Here is a 17,395-nt window from a genome sequence, read left to right as displayed (position 1 = left end):
CTCCCTTCCTCCCCTTCTGCCCCTCCCCCTACTCATGCGCACATGCACGCGCGCACACACACACACACACTCAAATAAATAAATAAAATATTTTTTTTAAATAGCTAATTTAGGTGCTTTACAGTCTATACAACATGGCTACATTTATTATTTCATTTAAAACCATTGATATCCCCCCTAAGGGGCAGTTATTTTACAGAGGTAGAAACTGAGGCTCAGAGGTGTTAAGTGACTTGTCTAAGGTCACACAGCTAGTTTAAAAAGTTGGAGGCATTAAAATCCAGGTATCCAGACCATGTTTTCCTTCCACTTTGTCCAACGATGTGTCTCCCATACCCTCTGGCTGATGGGTACAATCCTTATTCCCCAGACAGAGCACTTCCCATGCCAGAGTTGGCAAGAATAGACTTAGGGCATGAGTCTTCCCTGGGCCCAGGAACAGAGGGGCAAAGAGCATCAGCACAGAATGGGCTGCCTTGGATCTGAGTGACCCGAAGAAAAGAAAAACGGTGATTTTAGAGCTCATCACATCCTCCTCTATCAGTGGCCTGGACCTCTTTGGAGCAGCAAGGCTGGTTCTAATTCGTAAGGCCAGACTCAACGGGGCCTGTGCTCTCCCAGCAATGGACCGGCGCCTGCAAGTCTCCTCCCAGCGCCCCTTCCCTGGCTCACCACAGCTGCTGCCCAGGATCAGAAGCGAGGTGCATCCTTTCTTCATCTCGGTTTCTCTTCCTGTAAAACAGGAATGATCACCCCTGTCCTGCCACCATTCTCTGGGAGGAAGAATGGAGGAGAGGACAAGAGGGCATGAGCTGGTCTCTTTATAGAGCTGATATTTGAATAGGAGGCACCTGGATGGCTCAGCCGGTTAAACGTTTGCCTCTTGATTTCAGTTCAGGTCATGATCTCAGGGTCATGGGATGGAGCCAAGCACCAGGCTCCATACTCAGCGGGTAGTCTGCTTGGATTCTCCCTCTCCCTCTGGCCCTCCCCCTGCTCTCTCTCTCAAATAAAATAAATAAATCTTTAAAAAAAAAAAAAAAAGGTAAGAGTCAGAGGGTCCAAAATGCTACCTGATAAAAGGACTCCAGAGAAGTCAATTCCCTGGCAATTCTGGAGAATTTAATTTTCTAGATCATTAGAATCCCCTTTGATTTCAAGTCTGTGGCCATGAACCCATCTACTGTTCCTGAGAGAGAGCCTCACTGGGCCCGAGACTGGAGATGACTCTGTGGGTATGTGTCATGCTGGGCTGCAGAGCTCCACTATCTAGGGCCTGGACCAGGGGCAACTGCAGCACGTGGCGTCACATGGACCTGGAGCCCAGATGGACTCAGAAGTGGCATCTTCGAACAAATCCCCTGAGAGTTGCTTACATTAGTTTCTTTGGGTTCTTTCTGAAAGAGGTCAAGTACATAAAAATCCCAGTTACATAGGAGCTGTAATTCATCTTATCATGGCATAGAAAGGTGCACTGAAATAAAATGTACGGGAATAACAGTTAGTGTGTGTGTGTGTGTGTGTGTGTGTGTGTATACAGAGAGAGAGAGAGTTTAAGAAATTGCTGGCAAAAATTTGTAGGGTACACTAGCAGGCTGGAAATTTATGTAAGAGTTAATGCTGAGTTAATGTGAGTCCCACAAGGCAGCAAGATGGAAACTCAAGCAGCATTCCTACAGGGAAGTCCTGCTGAGGATCCCCTCTTCATTGGAAAATTCGATCTTTGGTCTTATGCCCTTCGACTGATTGGACAAGGCCCACCATGACATAGAGACTAATCTGCTTTACTTAAAGTCTACAGATCTGAACATCCATCACATCTGATACCTTCACAGCAACATCTAGACTGGTTGGTGTTTGACCAACCCCCTGGTCATAGCCCAGTCAAGTTGACATATAAATTAACCATTATGTCACCCTCTCTCACCTTTGTGTGCCCACCTGGCCCTCAGAGGTAGTCGGTCCTGAGCAGATACACAACAAGGATGTATCTTGATTTCTCTCTTATTTTTCTTACCTTCCCATTTTTGGTAACCCCAGTCTCCTGGGAAAAGCCTGAGCCCCATTCAGTGCCACCCAAGCTCACACCTCAACCATGTTCGGTGAGTGCAAGAGAAAGGAGACGAACCTGAACTTGACTCCTGGCCCCCACCACTCAGGGGCCCTGGGTGAGAGGTTGAATCCCTTTGAGTGTGAGTTCTGCGTCTGCAAAGGAGGGGGCGCTGCGTGCTGCGCCCAGTGCAGGGTTTCCTCAGGCTGGATGGGACAATGCATACGTCTGCCATAAAAGATACACCCATCATCTTCGTAATGATTATTTTATTGCTTCTTTGCACACAATTAAAACTCACTAATTCAGACCTATCAGAGAGGGCAGTCAATGGCTGGAAAGTCCACATTAAAAAATAATTTAAAAATAATGTCGTTTTATTACTTTAAAATATATTACTCAATCCCGGCTAATAAAGTGTTATACAGTGAGCCCTTGGGGGCCTTACGTTAATGAACAAATAAGAACAATTTGAGGTTAGTCCATCAATTATTGGTGTGGAAAAGGGAGTTTTTGAAAGTACTTGAAAATGCCTCCAAAGAGTGTACTATCCTCTGTAGATTAAGTGTTTCCCCTGCAATCAACTTAATGCATTTTATTAATTCAACAGCTTCTCACCACCTTGAGTGCTCCAGGCAATTCGGCACGGAGCTGACCAGACGTCCTATGAATTCTGACATGCTGGTAACTGAGTGTAAGATGCTCCGTCAAGTTAGGGCAAGACCTGTTTTTATGCTATCTCCCCTTTTTAGAAACCTTTATCGGGGGGCCATCTCGGCCTGTAGCCCCCAGAGGTGGGACTGTTTCTGTCCAATAGCAGAGGCTGGACTTAGGAGTGTAGGCTCTGGACTGATACAGACCTGGGTTCGAATCCCACCTCTGGTTCTTTCAAGCTGTGTGTCCTTAGGCAAGCCACTGACCCTTTCTGAGGCACAGTAAAGACAAAGACTTTCATCACGAGGTAGCTGTGAGATTAAATCAGTTGTCACTAATTTATCAAAAGAAGCTAAAATATGTGACCTGGTACCTGAGAACGCCCTCATACAGATGACAAATCTAGAGATGCGTCCAGAGGTCACAGGGACGGTCCCAGAGAGGCTCCAGGGGTAAGGTATACTGGAAGTATTTTTCTGGGTGCCAGGCCAGTCCTCGGGAAAGTGATGAAAGTTGCCTGCAGACAGACGATCTCAGGACGGGAGCCCAGGAATTGTCATTACTATTATTAGTAACAAAAATGACAATTTATATTTTACAAGAGCTCTCCGGCTTCTCTCAAAAGCTCCGCTGAGACAAAGTATATTTGACAGAGGTTATGCCAGGGCACGGTTTTTGTCTGCTCCTTCTAGGCCTTCCAAGTCTGGTTTGGGCTCGCTCACCAGAAGCCCATGCGCAAAATGAGCCCAGCCCCTATAAAAAGGGGCACCTCCCTGAGTGTGAGGTGCAGGGTAATTTTCCACTGTGCCTCCACTGTGCCTCTGGGTAGAGAGCCCCAGGGAGCTCATCATGCACTGAGTAAGCATTTCCTCTGTGGAGGGCCTAGAGCTTCAGTGTGGCCTTACTTTGCCCTCAGGGATGTCTGCCAGTGAGGCTGGACTATTGCCTCCACCCCCAGTTTCTTGGGGGGTCTCCCTGGAGGTCACAGAGCTGCTAAGTGCTGGTGGGAGGATATGAAGACACCCTCGGTACCTGCAGCTCCATTCCACCAAGGCTCCTGCCCTTCTGTGGCACCCCTGGTGTGAATTTTGTCACCCCGCTTTGAACAACCCGCTCTTAGAACTGTCTCCACCACCCTTCCTTGAATTCCAGCCACAGGCGGACCCATGTAGCTCTCCTGGAGGGCAGACTGGGACTTGTCTGAGTCTATCGATACCGTGGGGGCCAGCACCAGGCCTGCACCTGAACAAGGCATTTAACACATAGTCGTGTTGATGGAATTCCAAAGAATTTCCCAGAGGGCCATTGGAGGAACTTTGTACCTATCTGTCTGTTTTACGTGACCCCACTCTAAACACGGCTACTTTTAAGTAGATGGGGGGGGCGCTGTTACCAGCTGGGGCAACCCCAGAGACAGGTGACATTGCCCCAGTCTCCCTCCAGGCTTGGCACCACATCTCAGGAAAGGATGAGACAGGAGCTGAGCCTCCCAACATGGCCGACTGGAGGCAACCCAAGGGCACGTCTGCTCAACAAGAAAGCCCAAATACAGGCCCCTTCCCGAGGGAGTAGGAGCTGCTTGAGAAAGAGGGTGTGATGGCAACTGACTTCACCACACCTCAGCCCCTGACTGTAACCACCCCACTCTGACCAGGGCCCCCAACCCATGCAGCCTGACCACAGCTGGCAAATCAGCAACATAAGGAGAAAGATGGACACCCAGGGGGGATCAATTTTTAACTCACTCCTCCTCCAAACAACAAAATTATTTTCTGTAAAAATTATGATATGCAATGAAAAACAGTATTACATGTGCTCTAGAGAGGCCCATTGTCATTTCTTCAGAATTCTCCATAACTACTCATGATTTCCAAAGTGTTACATACTCTTAATACATCCAGACATTGTTTCAATCACCTCCTCTTTCTTTCTTCCCCCCTTTCTTTGCTGAGCTCCACTGAATTTAGGTCATTTCAGGTTGGTACAGGTGCCCACTTGAAGTTTCTTTATAATCTCAGAATGATTACAAACCAGCGGCCAGTTTCACAATACTACAAGACACTGCAAGTCACTCCAAGTCCCTACAGGACAAAAAAGCACCACTATCTTAAAACGCTGTTGACACAGGCCCAGTAGCTTGAACTTTGATCCTTCGGTTACAGTCTGATAGAATAATAAGTTATGTCAATAATTATCCAGTGAACTCACAAGAGGGTTTTACTAAAACTAAAACGTCAGCAAAGGATACCAATTATTGATAAAAATCCTTTTCTGGATTTTGTTCTTTTGAAAACAATTAAAAAATAAGTTTCCACTTGGAACACATTATTCAGATTCAGTTAACTTTTTTCAAGCATGAGCTAAAACACTCACTCGCTATGGGATGCCTGGGTGGCTCCGTAGGTGAACTGTCTGCCTTCAGCTCTGGTCACAATCTCTCAGGATCCTGGGATCGAGCCCCACATCCATCGGGGACACTACTCCTCCCTCTACCTGCTGCTCCCCCTGCTTGTGCTCTCTCCCTCCCTGACAAATAAACAAATAAAATCTTAAAAAATAAAATAAAATCTGCACTCACTAAACAAAAGCATTACATCTCACAAAGCGCCCTCTTTGGTCATTTCAGATTTTAAACAAAACTCAATTCCCATGCTTACCCAGCGTGGCAGTGTGCAAGAAGTCAGGTTACATCTTGCACCTTTACGATCGCTCCGCTATCAGCGGCATCAAATCTACTTTTTTAAGCTCAGGTACTTGTGCTACCACAGGGCAGGAGGGACACACAACTCTGTAACTGGAAGTTCTCCAAATTAACATCGCTGTACAATAAAATGTTTATTAAAGCAGCGGTAATAAGGAGGCTTATATGCTCAGACTTGTTATTACTGTCAGGAGCCCCCACTGGCTTACACCTTAGGCCAAGGAAAGATTTTTCACAGAGAATTTTATCGCTGACATTGTGTATAATCACCAGGGCGAGGTGACAATCAAAGCAGACTGAATTTGGTTTTTTTCAGTCAAACTTGGTTTTTTTCGAACTCCTCTGCACGTGCTGATCCCCTGCACTCAAGGCCTGTGCCCATCACCCCATGCTTCGTACACAGCCTGAGATACCCTCACAGCCCCCTGCGGTGTCTTTCAGAGCTGGCCCCCAGGACGTGGATCCATTTCTCTGGCGCAGATGATGAGAAGCATGGACTGACTCTGATACCTTGTTGCTTTGGCACCAGGAGCCACATTTATAACTTACCGAGTGCAGCCTTATGGCATTTTAAGTTCGCCTCTCAATGTCGATGTAATGTCTCAGTTTTCAACTTACTGTTTGAAAGTTCTCAAAATGGCCTCCCTCGCCCCCTAATGAACCGGCAGCATCTTACCCTATAAATTTGGTCTTCCGTGTTCGGTGGCATTAGGTAGGGCCCCCAACCTCCAGTTCACCACAGTCCCCACCACTCCCTAAGCCTTGCCTCTGGAGCCTCTCTCCTTCCTAGCTACTTTCCACTTAGCCTCTGAAAGCATCTGACTTTTCAATCCACCTATGTGTTTTCTTGCCAGCCAACTCAAGTCCAGCTGAGAAAAACTCAGTCCCGCATCATCTGGAGAAGCGGTGGTATGGTCTGCGAAGAGGGACACTGTGTATTCAGCACTGTGCCAGGCCCTTTGGAATCTTCTCATTCTTTTTTAAGACTTTATTTTTAAGTAATCTTTATAGCCAACGTGGGGCTCAAACTCACAACCCCAAGATCAAGAGTCCCACACCCTACTAACAGAGCCCGCCAGGCACCCCAGCATCTTCTCATTGGACCCTCACTAACCAGATGAGAAAAGCACTATTCTATAACCAAGGAGCAAGTGGCTCTGAGGGGTTCAGTGTGCCAACCCATGTCACAGAGATTCTGGGCAGTAGAGCCAGGGTGGAACCCCACGTGGGTCTGGAGGCTGCTCTGATCCTGAAGTGAGGGGGAAGCATGCTGGAGTTCTCCCCAAGGAAAGGGGGATGCCCTAAGTAAGCGATGTCTTCTATTCCTCCTGCCCCCCACCTGGGCTCTTTATACAGACCCACCCCCAGATGCTCCCCTGGAGGCCAGCCAATGCCTGCCCCGGGGGCCACACGACAGAGATCTGTGCAGTCTCTCAGACCCTGTCCTCAGAGCAACATGTACTAGATTTCATGCTCAGCTATCATGGTCTTGAAATTCTCCATAATTCTAATCAAGGGTTCATACTATCACCACCTAGACCAACAAATGACAGTGGTAAGATGGCCCAACCAGCACCAGGCTCCCTCACGCACGGTGCCATTGGTGCTGTGTACCCAGAGGACACCTTGCACCCAGCAATGCCTTCTGGGAGTCACCACCCACAGACCCCAGTTCCCTCTTCCAGACGCTTAGCAGCCAGAGTTCTTGGGCTTCACTGATACCTAATCAGCCAAGCTTTGCGCTGGACAGTCACCGCAGCAACCAGAGGTTGGTCTCTGCCACTGAGTGAGTCAACAAGTATTTTTCAAGTCCTGTGGTAGAACTCGGACGGAGAATCAGTGACTTTGCTGGACAGTCTAGTTTTTAAGTATTTTTAGTAATCAATACCCTAAAAGAAGGGGGAAGTCATATTCGTTAAGTCATGAGGTAGACACAACAGTAAGGCTGTACAAACATAGACTTTGGCCACAGAGACTTTTGGGCTTGAGTCCCAGTACCACCCCGACTAGCCCTGTGACGTTACACAAACCACTCTCCCCTCTCGGCCTCAGTTTCTCCTTTACAACAGAACAATTCTCCTCCCTGCCCAGCTCACTGGGCTCTTTAAGGATGAAATGAGCTCATGTGTAACAAAGAGCTTTGTTGACTGTGCAAATGTTAGATTGTTCTTTCAATAAACATTTATTAAGCGTTTACTCTGAGCCAAAGCCCGAGTTAGGCATCAGAGTCTCTCAAATGTAAACCTCCCGGGCTCCCTGGGATTCATTCTTTCTTTTCCCCCCCAACTAAGGTGATATTCACATGACATAAAATTAACCATTTGAAAGAGAACAACTGAGGAGCACTTAGTGCATTCACAATATTGTGAACCAACCTACTAAGTCCGAATCTGTGAAAAAACTGCACCCACTAAATATCAGCGTCCTTTGAGGGTATGTTCTCCCTCGCGAACATTTCGTCCTTCTTCAGAGCTGATTTCCTGGGTTTGATAATGGCCTGATGTCCCTCTGGTCACCTGTGATGCCAAGCCAACCCCCGGATCCAACCTCCATCTTCACAACTTGAGATCCACTTTCTTCTGCCAGCCCCAGGGAAACCAGAGCCCCGAGCCTGCCATTTTTAATGACGCCAGGGCTGGATGAGCAGGTAATCACCATGCATTTCAGTAAATTACCTCCATAAAGGAGCGATCGTGTTTGTTCGTGTGCCCTTCCTTCCTGGAATCAGCTCCCTGCCTGCCAACATTGCCTCTTCCCAGCAGCCTGTGCGTTTGGCGAATGTCGGCCTTGTCAGGCTGGGGGAGAGTCAGGTGCAGGGGGAAGGGGCGGTGTTTGGGCAAATATTGGACTTGGCCACACTTGCTGTCCATATCAGGAACCCGATTGGCGTTATTGATTGACAGATGTGGGGACCAACTGTTTGGAAAGCTGAGCCCCCTCGGATTGGGGTAGGTGTTTCGGCAAACAGCCCTAATACTGGGCAAACAGGCCTGTTGGAAGAAGTGCCTGGCATGTTAGCAGAGCAAACCAAGCGCTGAGCAAACAGCTTAAAAGAATGTGGCCACCTCCATGTAACCTCAGCCGAGGTATTGATCCCACCGGAGGCGGGAGAGGGGCTGAGCGGGGAACAGAGAGATCCACACCCCAGCAGAATGTAAATGTTATCTTTAAGCTGCGGCTGTCAGGGCCCTAATGGGCATCTGTTTGGAATTTGTCTTCTTGCAAATCTTTAAATCCAGGTCAGGGCCACACACAGAATTCAATAACAACTTTTCAGAGAGATCGGGGCCTGGGACTGATCTCATTTTTCCTAAGTCCCACTGGGACCTTCTGTTCCTCCTGGAGGTAGCAGCCTCGGATGGAAACTTTCTAGGTACAAGGCCCAAGCTAGAAGGAGGCAAGTCTCCTGAACGTGAGTCAGAAGAGAAGAAAATCTGAAATCAAGGTGCTTTCTTTGATCCCTGAGCTGTCCGTACAGGAGAGCTGGTCGGTGGAAAGAATCCCGGAATCCGGGCCAAGGAACCCGGTGTTGCTGCAGCTGTTGGTTCCACTTGGATGGCCTCCGTTCCTCACCTCCCTGGGCCTCAGCTTCTGCCTCTTCCAAGAGGAGCACACAGACCCTGCTGGGCATATACAAAGCCTCGGGCCGGAAAGCTCACTCGGGTTGGGAGAACACTCTGTAGTCAGAAGACGCTGCTCCTGGGGTCAGAAGTTGGGCATTTTGTGGGATGCCCCTCCGGGGCCCAAGACCCTCCAACATTACCCCGTGGCAGTGGCACAGACCACAACCGTGGCTACCCACTGTTGTTCCAGGAGAGTGACTGCACAGAAGACGGACAGAGCAGGGAATATGTGATGTTTGTAAATTCCTTGAAAAGTCTAAAAACCATGCTTGCTTGCCTTTTGGTATTTCTGGAAAAGAACAGAGTGAACTGTACTTGCTCCTCACCGTTCCAAATGAGGTAAAAGGGCTGTGATCGGAGAGCACCACTGGTCTGCAACTTCTCCTCAAGAAAAGCCACAGGAAAAAGAAGCCCTTCTCCCTTGGCCTCCCACCCCCTTCCCCAGCCTGGCCCAGTCCCTTGGCCAAGCAGGTAGAGGCCAGGCACAGGAAGGAGTAACTCAGCCACACCACAACCCCGGCCCCCGCCCCCAGAAAGGAAGGGGCAAACCCGTGCTGAGTGCTGACCCGTTCAGAAGACTGAAGCCCGTCTCCAGCAGGGGCCCTGAGCAGTGAGGGTAATCCAGGCTGTCACTGGGCACTGCAACTTACAAGAATAGAGAGAGAATATAAACCCTTTGGGTCATCTCCGACTTTGGGTGTCTGGTTTCACCGTGATAAGAAGAATCAAAGAAGGCTGTGGCTCGGAGAAGGAGCATTCCCAATTTTAATGGCCCTTTAAACAGGCACCGAACGGAAGGAGGTCGGCGAGTAGTCAAGAGTGTGGGCTAGGGACGCCTGGGTGGCTCAGTTGGTTGGACGACTGCCTTCGGCTCAAGTCATGATCCCAGAGTCCCGGGATCGAGTCCCGCATCGGACTCCCAGCTCCATGGGGAGTCTGCTTCTCTCTCTGACCTTCTCCTCGTTCATGCTCTCTCTCACGGTCTCTCTCTCAAGTAAATAAATAAAATCTTTAAAAAAAAAAAAAAAAAAAAGAGTGTGGGCTAGAAATCCCTGCTCAGCCACCTGCTAGCTCTGTGAGCGTGGGCAAGTTACCTGCGTTCTTTGAGCTTCAGCACTCCTCCCTGTAAAACGGAAATAATAGTACAAGGGATGAAATAAGGTACTGTGTCTCGGCCCTTCAGCACTGTCCTTCACCCACCGTAAGCCCTCAGTAAATAGTAAGGACTCATTATCATCTCTGTGACATGGGCAGGACAGACCCTAGCACGAGCTGTCATTGCCAGTATGAGGCTGTGGGAGATGCCCCTGTCCCCAGTGAGGACATCCACCAGCCTAGCCTAGAAAACCTAACATCAGACTGAGGTCAGCATGGAGGTTTTACCACAAAGTGGAGAAACGCATTGTTTTTAAGAGCATGGCCCTGGAAAGTTTCTCCGGCTACCTTCTCCCATAGGCACATCCCGGCTTTCTGCAGCGAGAAGGCTATAAGGACAAAGCACCCCTCCACCCGCCCCCTCCCCATCGCAGAGATGGTCTATTGCCCTCTGCTTACAGATTGGGCAGAGGAAACCCTAGGACAGGAAGGGACTTGCCTTGGGTCGCCCAGTAGGTCAGACAGGGAGGGAGCAAGCCACCTGTGACACTAAGGAAATGGGCAGAGGAGGCTGGGTCTTCGAGGCAGAAGCACTGACAAGCGAAAGCCAGCCTCCAAAGAGAAGGGGGTAGTGACCTACTTCACCCCACCCCCACTGAAGTTATTAATCCATTAGGGCTTCTCTACTGCAATTAGAAAGAGCCAGGTAAATTGTACCTGTGTTGACACCCTTGCTCTCAACCTCATGATTAACAAACATACCCTCCGTGAAAGGACTATCTCAACAAAGGGCATCTCAAAACCATCTGTTCTGGGGACAGGAGAGCAAATACGAGGACGAGGACGCACGACATGGGGGGTCGTCGAGGAGGGCAGGTGTGGAGAGGTAACTGTATTTCCCCAATCCGCATGGCCTCGCCTCTGGACCAGTACAGAGTGTCTCCCCCTCCCCCCTTAGAGAAAGGGATTTTAGCGAAGGTCTCGCATTTGGCCTGCGTCCCCTGTCCCCTGCGGCTGTCCTGCCTCCTGGGCCTTCCAGGGGGTGCCCCACTGATCTCGCCACCCCCACAGAGCACAGGCAGAGCCCCCCCCTTCCCCGGCTCTCTCCCTTAGCTCCAAGAGAGTGACGCAGAGGCTCAATGTCATGAGCCAAAAAGAGTAAAAACTAAAAACGAGGAAGCTTGTTCCGTAAAAACCACTGCTGTTTTCAAGGGTCAGGAGAGGATGCCCTCAGTGGCCTGAAGAGAAGAAAACAGGGCACACGCACACCACCACCACCTTCTCTGGTCACTCTTAGGTTCCATACTTGGCTCCCACAGCTGTCGAACAACGTCCCTCCTTTCCTGCCGCTCTGCAGACCTGGAGGAGATTCTGTCTGGGGCGGGAGCGGTACAGCGCCGGCTTCTGGACCAGGCTTCCCAGGTAGAAGACACGGGAGGCAGGAGCCCGGTGCGCATGAACTTAGTTCGTGCGCAGTTCAGAACAGCTCAGAGTGTGCCTCCAACCCTTTCTGAATCCACACTGGGGCACGGAAGCCCAGAAAACCCTTATCAAAAGCACCTCCTAGGGGTGCCTGGGTGGCTCACTGGGTTGGGGACTCTGCCTTCGGCTCAGGTCATGATCCCACGGTCCTGGGATCGAGCCCCACGTCGGGCTCTCTGCTCCACAGGGACTCTACTTCCTCCTCTCTCTCTGCCTGCCTGACTACTTGTGATCTCTGTCTGTCAAATAAATGAATAAAATCTTTTTTTAAAAAAAGCACTTGCTAGCCTTACCTGCTGAGAAACCCCACCCTCCACCCTCCCCCAACTCCCTGCACTTGGAAGGCTTAGTCAGGAGGCAGTAAAAGGATTGGCCCCCATTCTACTTCTGGTCCATCTCCCCACCCACGCCCCACTCCCCCCACTCCCCCCACTCCCGATGCTGCTGTAAAGGCAGGCCCTCAGAACCAGGGAAGCTGTTCCCTCCTGGGTTCCCACTTTCTCACCCCATTGCAATGCTCCTAATTACCAACTGTTTACAGGGAAGACAATGAGACGGAGTCCCCTGATAGAAGAGTTAATTATTACAAGCCAGGAAGAGAGAGCTGTTGCAAGCTGACCCCATCCACCTGGAACTGTGGTAGCTAGCACTGTTTGGGTAACACGCAAGTTGGAGCCCTGTTTTCAGGGGAGGAGCAGCAGCTAATTATAATGATAATGTGAACGACGCTGCCTCCCTGAGTGACTCTAAGCTCAGTTACTGACCCGCCCCCCCCCAAAACGCTCCTCCACGTGGTACCCAGGTGTGGCCCATTATGCTAAGATCACAGTCCTTCCCCTACGCCCCTGGGTCTCCCCAACAGACTTTACAGGTCCTTGAGAACCTTGATCTTTGAAATGAGTAAATGAGTAAACACAAATACACCCAGACCATGACTGGCCTCCTGGGTCACTGAGGCCCTGAGCTCAGAAGGGGCCCCCACGTGGTTTCATGCTTGGCTGTCACTCTCTTGACATAATTTCTGAACGGGGCCCCCCAGCATTTTCGTTTTGCACAGGGACCTAAAATTATGTCACCAGTCTTGCACCAAACTCAAAGAAAAAAACAAGACAGTGCTAATAGAAAGTGAGACTCAGGGGGGCGCCTGGGTGACTCAATGGGTTAAAGCCTCTGCCTTCGGCTCAGGTCATGATCCCAGGGTCCTGGGATCGCATTGGACTCTCTGCTCAGTGGGGAGCCTGCTTCTCCTCCCTCTCTGCCTACTTGTCATCTCTGTTGTCAAATAAATAAATAATAATAAAAATATATTTAAAAAAAATGTGAGACTCAGGAATTCATACGTCAACCCCCTTTGCCCTCATTTGAGTCAAAATGCCCCATTCTTTTAAAATTCTGAGGAAGAGAAAGTCTGAGCTACAGAACTTTTTTTTTTTTTTTTAGGAAAGTATTTTATTACATGAGAACCCCCTTCTGAGTAGGCCAGACCCTGTCCTTGCCTCTCAGCCAGCCCCTGCGGGAAAAGCACCTTGCTGACAGGCAGTGACTGCAATCCCAGGCTGGGGAGGGTCCCAGCTCCGCCCTGAGACAGCCGGAGGGTTGGAGTCCTTGCCCCAGTTAGCTCCTTCAGAAAGGCAAATGGGATTGGGAAGGGGTAAGGAAGGGATGGGGGCAAAGTCAGCCATTCCCAGCCTGCTTCTCAGTTGTTTGAAAATATTTCCCCAAGAGAGGGTCTCTATGGCAAGAACAAGGTTCAGAAACTCTGGATCAAATAATATTCTGAACGACAGGACTTGTCAGAACCTTTATTTATTTTTTTTTTTCCTAAAGATTTTATTTATTTATTTGTCAGAGAGAGAGCGCGAGAGCAAGCACAGGCAGACAGAGTGGAAGGCAGAGTCAGAGGGAGAAGCAGGCTCCCTGCGGAGCAAAGAGCCGGATGTGGGACTCGATTCCAGGACGCTGGGATCATGACCTGAGCTGAAGGCAGCTGCTTAACCAACTGAGCCACCCAGGCATCCCTGTCAGAACCTTTAAAAAGTTATAAGAATTGTGACTCTCCAATCCTGTGCTGACAGGGCTTCCTCCCAAGCTTGTTTGACTCCATTGATCTAACAACCCAGTCGCTTAGGGGAGTGGTCACTATAAGACCCATAGAACCTAAACTTCAGGGCCTCCCACCTAGGTCTTTGCAAGGCTCTGGAAACACTCTAACAAAATGTTCACCAGTTATATCCATCCACCCCACAAAGTAACGTTTGCAGAACATTTGTGTAGCATTTACAGAAGTAAGATACTGCCCTATATCCATACCCTTAAAGAGAGCTCCTAAAATTCTGACTTTTGGACCCCACAAAATGTGTATCCTTCTCTGCACCCATCTCCCCATCTCCCCATCTAGAGGCCCCACCCTTACACCCCGCCAAACACCTTAAAATGTACTCACGTCCTCGTTTAATATCATTTATAAACTAACTTGAAGAATGGAGCCGGAGATAGCATAATGTCATTTGTTTCGTAGACTTCTAATTAAACATTCTTTCATATTGGTTTTGCTCTGTTGCAAGGAATGTTAATTTCAGAGGCAACGTTTAAAATTTCCATGTCATGATCACTGTCTTAGACCCTGGGGATGCTCCCGGTCCCTGAGCACCTGGTCTATACTGCAAAATTCCAGAAACGGTGCCCCGCTCACCAGCCTCTACAGTTCCAGAAACACTATGCTGGGTTATCTGCTTGGGTGTCTCCACTTCAGGGGAAACGTCTACCTGACATCTCATTCAGACTAAAGAGGGATCAGGGTGGTGGGGAGAGAAAGAGTCTGGGTTATGGAAATTGAACTTTTATTATCATCGAGAAACAGCGGGTTTCCTTGAACTGGTTTAACAAGGTGTTATCTAATGAGACCTGAGGGGCTGCTTTAATTTAGGACAAGATTGTTGTGCAATTAGCTTATCAACTCTGTATATGTAAATGAAGGCTTTTAAAGTCCTTGAAAACGGCTCCTGCTCTTAAGTAATTGAACTGTTTCCCTGGATGCTCTTCACTCTCCCCTGCCTGGACACTTCTTTTAATTAAGCATTAGTGTGCAAAGCGCTGTGCCTAGGGGTTGAAAAGGAGGAAGAGCCAGTCCCCTGCCCTCTATCTGCCTATTGTCTAATTAAAAGTTGGCCACCCTTCCCCGAGGAGGGCTGGATGGCGAATGTTTTCGGCTTTGCAGACTATCTCTGTTCCCAGAACCCAGCTCTGCCCTCCCGGCACCAAAGGAGCCAGAGACCGTGAGCAGATGAATGAGGGCGGCCATGATCTACTAAACCTTCACTTACAAGAATCACCCAGGCTATAGTGCGCCAACCCCAGGTCTAATGAGAGAGACAGATGTGTAATTGACTACGTGAAGGTACAAATGCAGGTCTGTGCTAGCCAAGGACTGCAGAGTGCGGACAGAGGGAAGAAGCAACTGCTTGGCACAGGGAAGACAGAGGCTTTCCCCGCGTCTGAGCCCTATGGAGACACTGCCTTTTGGCTGAGCCCCTTTTGCTTCCCCAACTGCTTTGTTCTTACCTGATTTTCCTCCCCAGCAAGGCTGGAGCTCCTGAGGCCTGATGTTTTCTTCTGTCGTTCACGGGGCTGAGCTAAACTGGGTGCCTACGTCCTGCCTGCAAATTCTGAGTCAGCATCCAGGCAAATGAGTTTCATGTTGGAAAGAGCGAAACACCGACACCAGGCAACCCTCCCCCCCACTCCAGCCAGGCTTCATATAACCATTGCTCGTTTGGGAAACCACCTTGCCTTTGAGGGGAATTAAACAATGTAATCTCCTGCAGGCACCCGTTGCCTCTGCTCTGACTCCTTTATTGTTCTTCCAGACACTTTCTCTTTGCATTTCCAATATCCAAATGCAGCGTAGTTTACTGTGACTTGTTTGCTCAAGGCTGGGCAAATACAAGAACAAAGGAGGCTGTGAGCCGCCGCAAGGGCTCTGCTATCACCTGCTCTCATCCTGAGCTTAGCAGCCTTCAGCACCCCATCCCCTAAACAGGCTGCAGGCAAAGGGTCCTTGAAATGCAGCGGCTATAAAGGTGGGACAGGAGACACCACCGGAAAGGACTCCTGATAGCTTATCTCAAACTCCACCAGGAACTGGGTGATGGTGACCCACTGGCAATAAGAGCATGTAAATGAATGACTCACCCCAGAAAATGCGTGGGGCTGATAACAAGAAGACCTAGGCATTTCCAAGTCCCAGGTCTTACCAAGAGATGGATCTTAGGGGGCTTAGCCCTGGCAACATCACCACTAGCTATCTTCTCCACAGCTTCTCCAAATTCATATGTAATCTCCCTGTGAGTGCATCATTCTGGCCATGCCACTGGACCACGCTCTGAGTCCCCCACTGCCTGGTTATGCCTGGTATCTGCCCAGTGGGAGGCAATGCTCATGAGTCCCCCCAACACGTGTGTGACTCTCCAGGAAGCCAGACGAAGTCAAACCAGAGAACGCTAGATCCAAAATGGAACTCCTGAGTAGTATTTCCAATGCAAGTTGCACCTGCAAGCACCCGGCCCCTCCCTACCGAGTTAGAGACCCCAGCTGCAGTCTTTCTCATCTGCAAATGAGAAACTACCTCTGAACTGCCGCACCCCATCCCCACCTTCTCACCCAGCACAGCTCCTGATGGACAGGGAGTCCCTCTGTGGTCTAACCCTGGACCGGGTGATCAGTGTTCTACAGAGAAATCTCCCTGCCTGGATTACCCTCCTGCTTCTTCTTCCCCTACCCAGGGTTTACCCAGCCTTCAAGATCTGGCTCCAGGCTGCCTCCTCCAGGAAGTCTTCCCCCATCAACCAAGCTCTGCCAGCACCTCCCACCCCAGAGTCCCAACCCGGCTTTTAGGCAGGCTCACACAAAGTCAAATTTAATAGCACCCTGTCCAATCTCACAGTCTCAGCACTCCACATGTGTTCATTATCTCCCCAGAGCGTGTAAGTTCGTTGGCTAGAAACCATGCCTTCACTTCTAACCCCCTAAGCTCAATTGCACAAGGCTAGATAAACAGCAGGTGATATAAATTGCTGTTGCTGATATAAATTCCAAGGATATAAAAAAGGGTACAAGCCCAGCTGCCTCCTCTTTTAAAAGGAGACATAGTGAGGGTGCCTGGGTGGCTCAGTGGGTTACAGCCTCTGCCTTCAGCTCAGGTCAAGATCCCAGGGTCCTTGGTCATGATCCCAGCATCCTTGGATTGAGCCCCGCATCGGGATCTCTGCTTAGCAGGGAGCCTTCTCCCCCCACCCTCTCTGCCTGCCTCTCTGCCTACTTGTGATCTCTGTCAAATAAATAAATAAAATCTTTAAAAAAAAAATAAAATAAAAGGAGACATAGCCATAGTAGCAACCAATTCCTGTGAGCCATCGCATATCCGAAAAAGACTCCCCACATTCATGATCTCAATTAATCAGCAACCCCAGGGCGATATGTAGAATCCCTCCCACAATATGCAGATGGGGACACCAATGGCCAATGAGAGTCTTTGATTTGCCTGCAAGCACAACTCACTCGTAAGTGGCAGAGTCATGATTTGAACCCAGGTCTTAGGACACCAAGCCTTTTTTTTTTCTTCTCCAGCATATGGTCTATGAGCTTTGAAAGCCAAGAGCTGATCCAAGGGGCGGCTGGCAGTTTTGCTACAGAGAAAACTGCAACCATCGGAAAATATATAACTTGTCCATACAGAGATGCAGGGACCACAGAGAAGGTAAGTTTCTGCCAGACCTCGAAGAAGCAATGGAA

The 17,395-nt window shown here is 49.4% G+C and overlaps 1 long non-coding RNA gene across 2 annotated transcripts; it reads right to left on the bottom strand.

Annotated features, from left to right (window-relative positions):
- Nucleotides 1-7,263: 7,263 nt before the first annotated feature.
- On the bottom strand, nucleotides 7,264-15,536 carry LOC101678477. Of its 2 annotated transcripts, XR_001180494.2 has the most exons (4): nucleotides 15,167-15,536; nucleotides 10,123-10,151; nucleotides 9,595-9,673; nucleotides 7,264-9,317 (listed from the first exon to the last, which is right to left on the bottom strand). It is a non-coding gene; the product is annotated as an uncharacterized LOC101678477 (long non-coding RNA). The 2 variants fall into 2 exon arrangements; XR_199893.3 differs by lacking the exon at nucleotides 10,123-10,151 and having other exon boundaries at nucleotides 15,167-15,524.
- Nucleotides 15,537-17,395: the final 1,859 nt, after the last annotated feature.

The sequence above is a fragment of the Mustela putorius genome, unplaced genomic scaffold (assembly GCF_011764305.1).
Source record: "Mustela putorius furo isolate JIRA1106 unplaced genomic scaffold, ASM1176430v1.1 tig00003972_pilon_pilon_pilon, whole genome shotgun sequence".
NCBI classification, from domain to species: Eukaryota; Metazoa; Chordata; class Mammalia; order Carnivora; family Mustelidae; genus Mustela; species Mustela putorius.
This window is presented reverse-complemented; position numbering and strand designations above follow the sequence as displayed.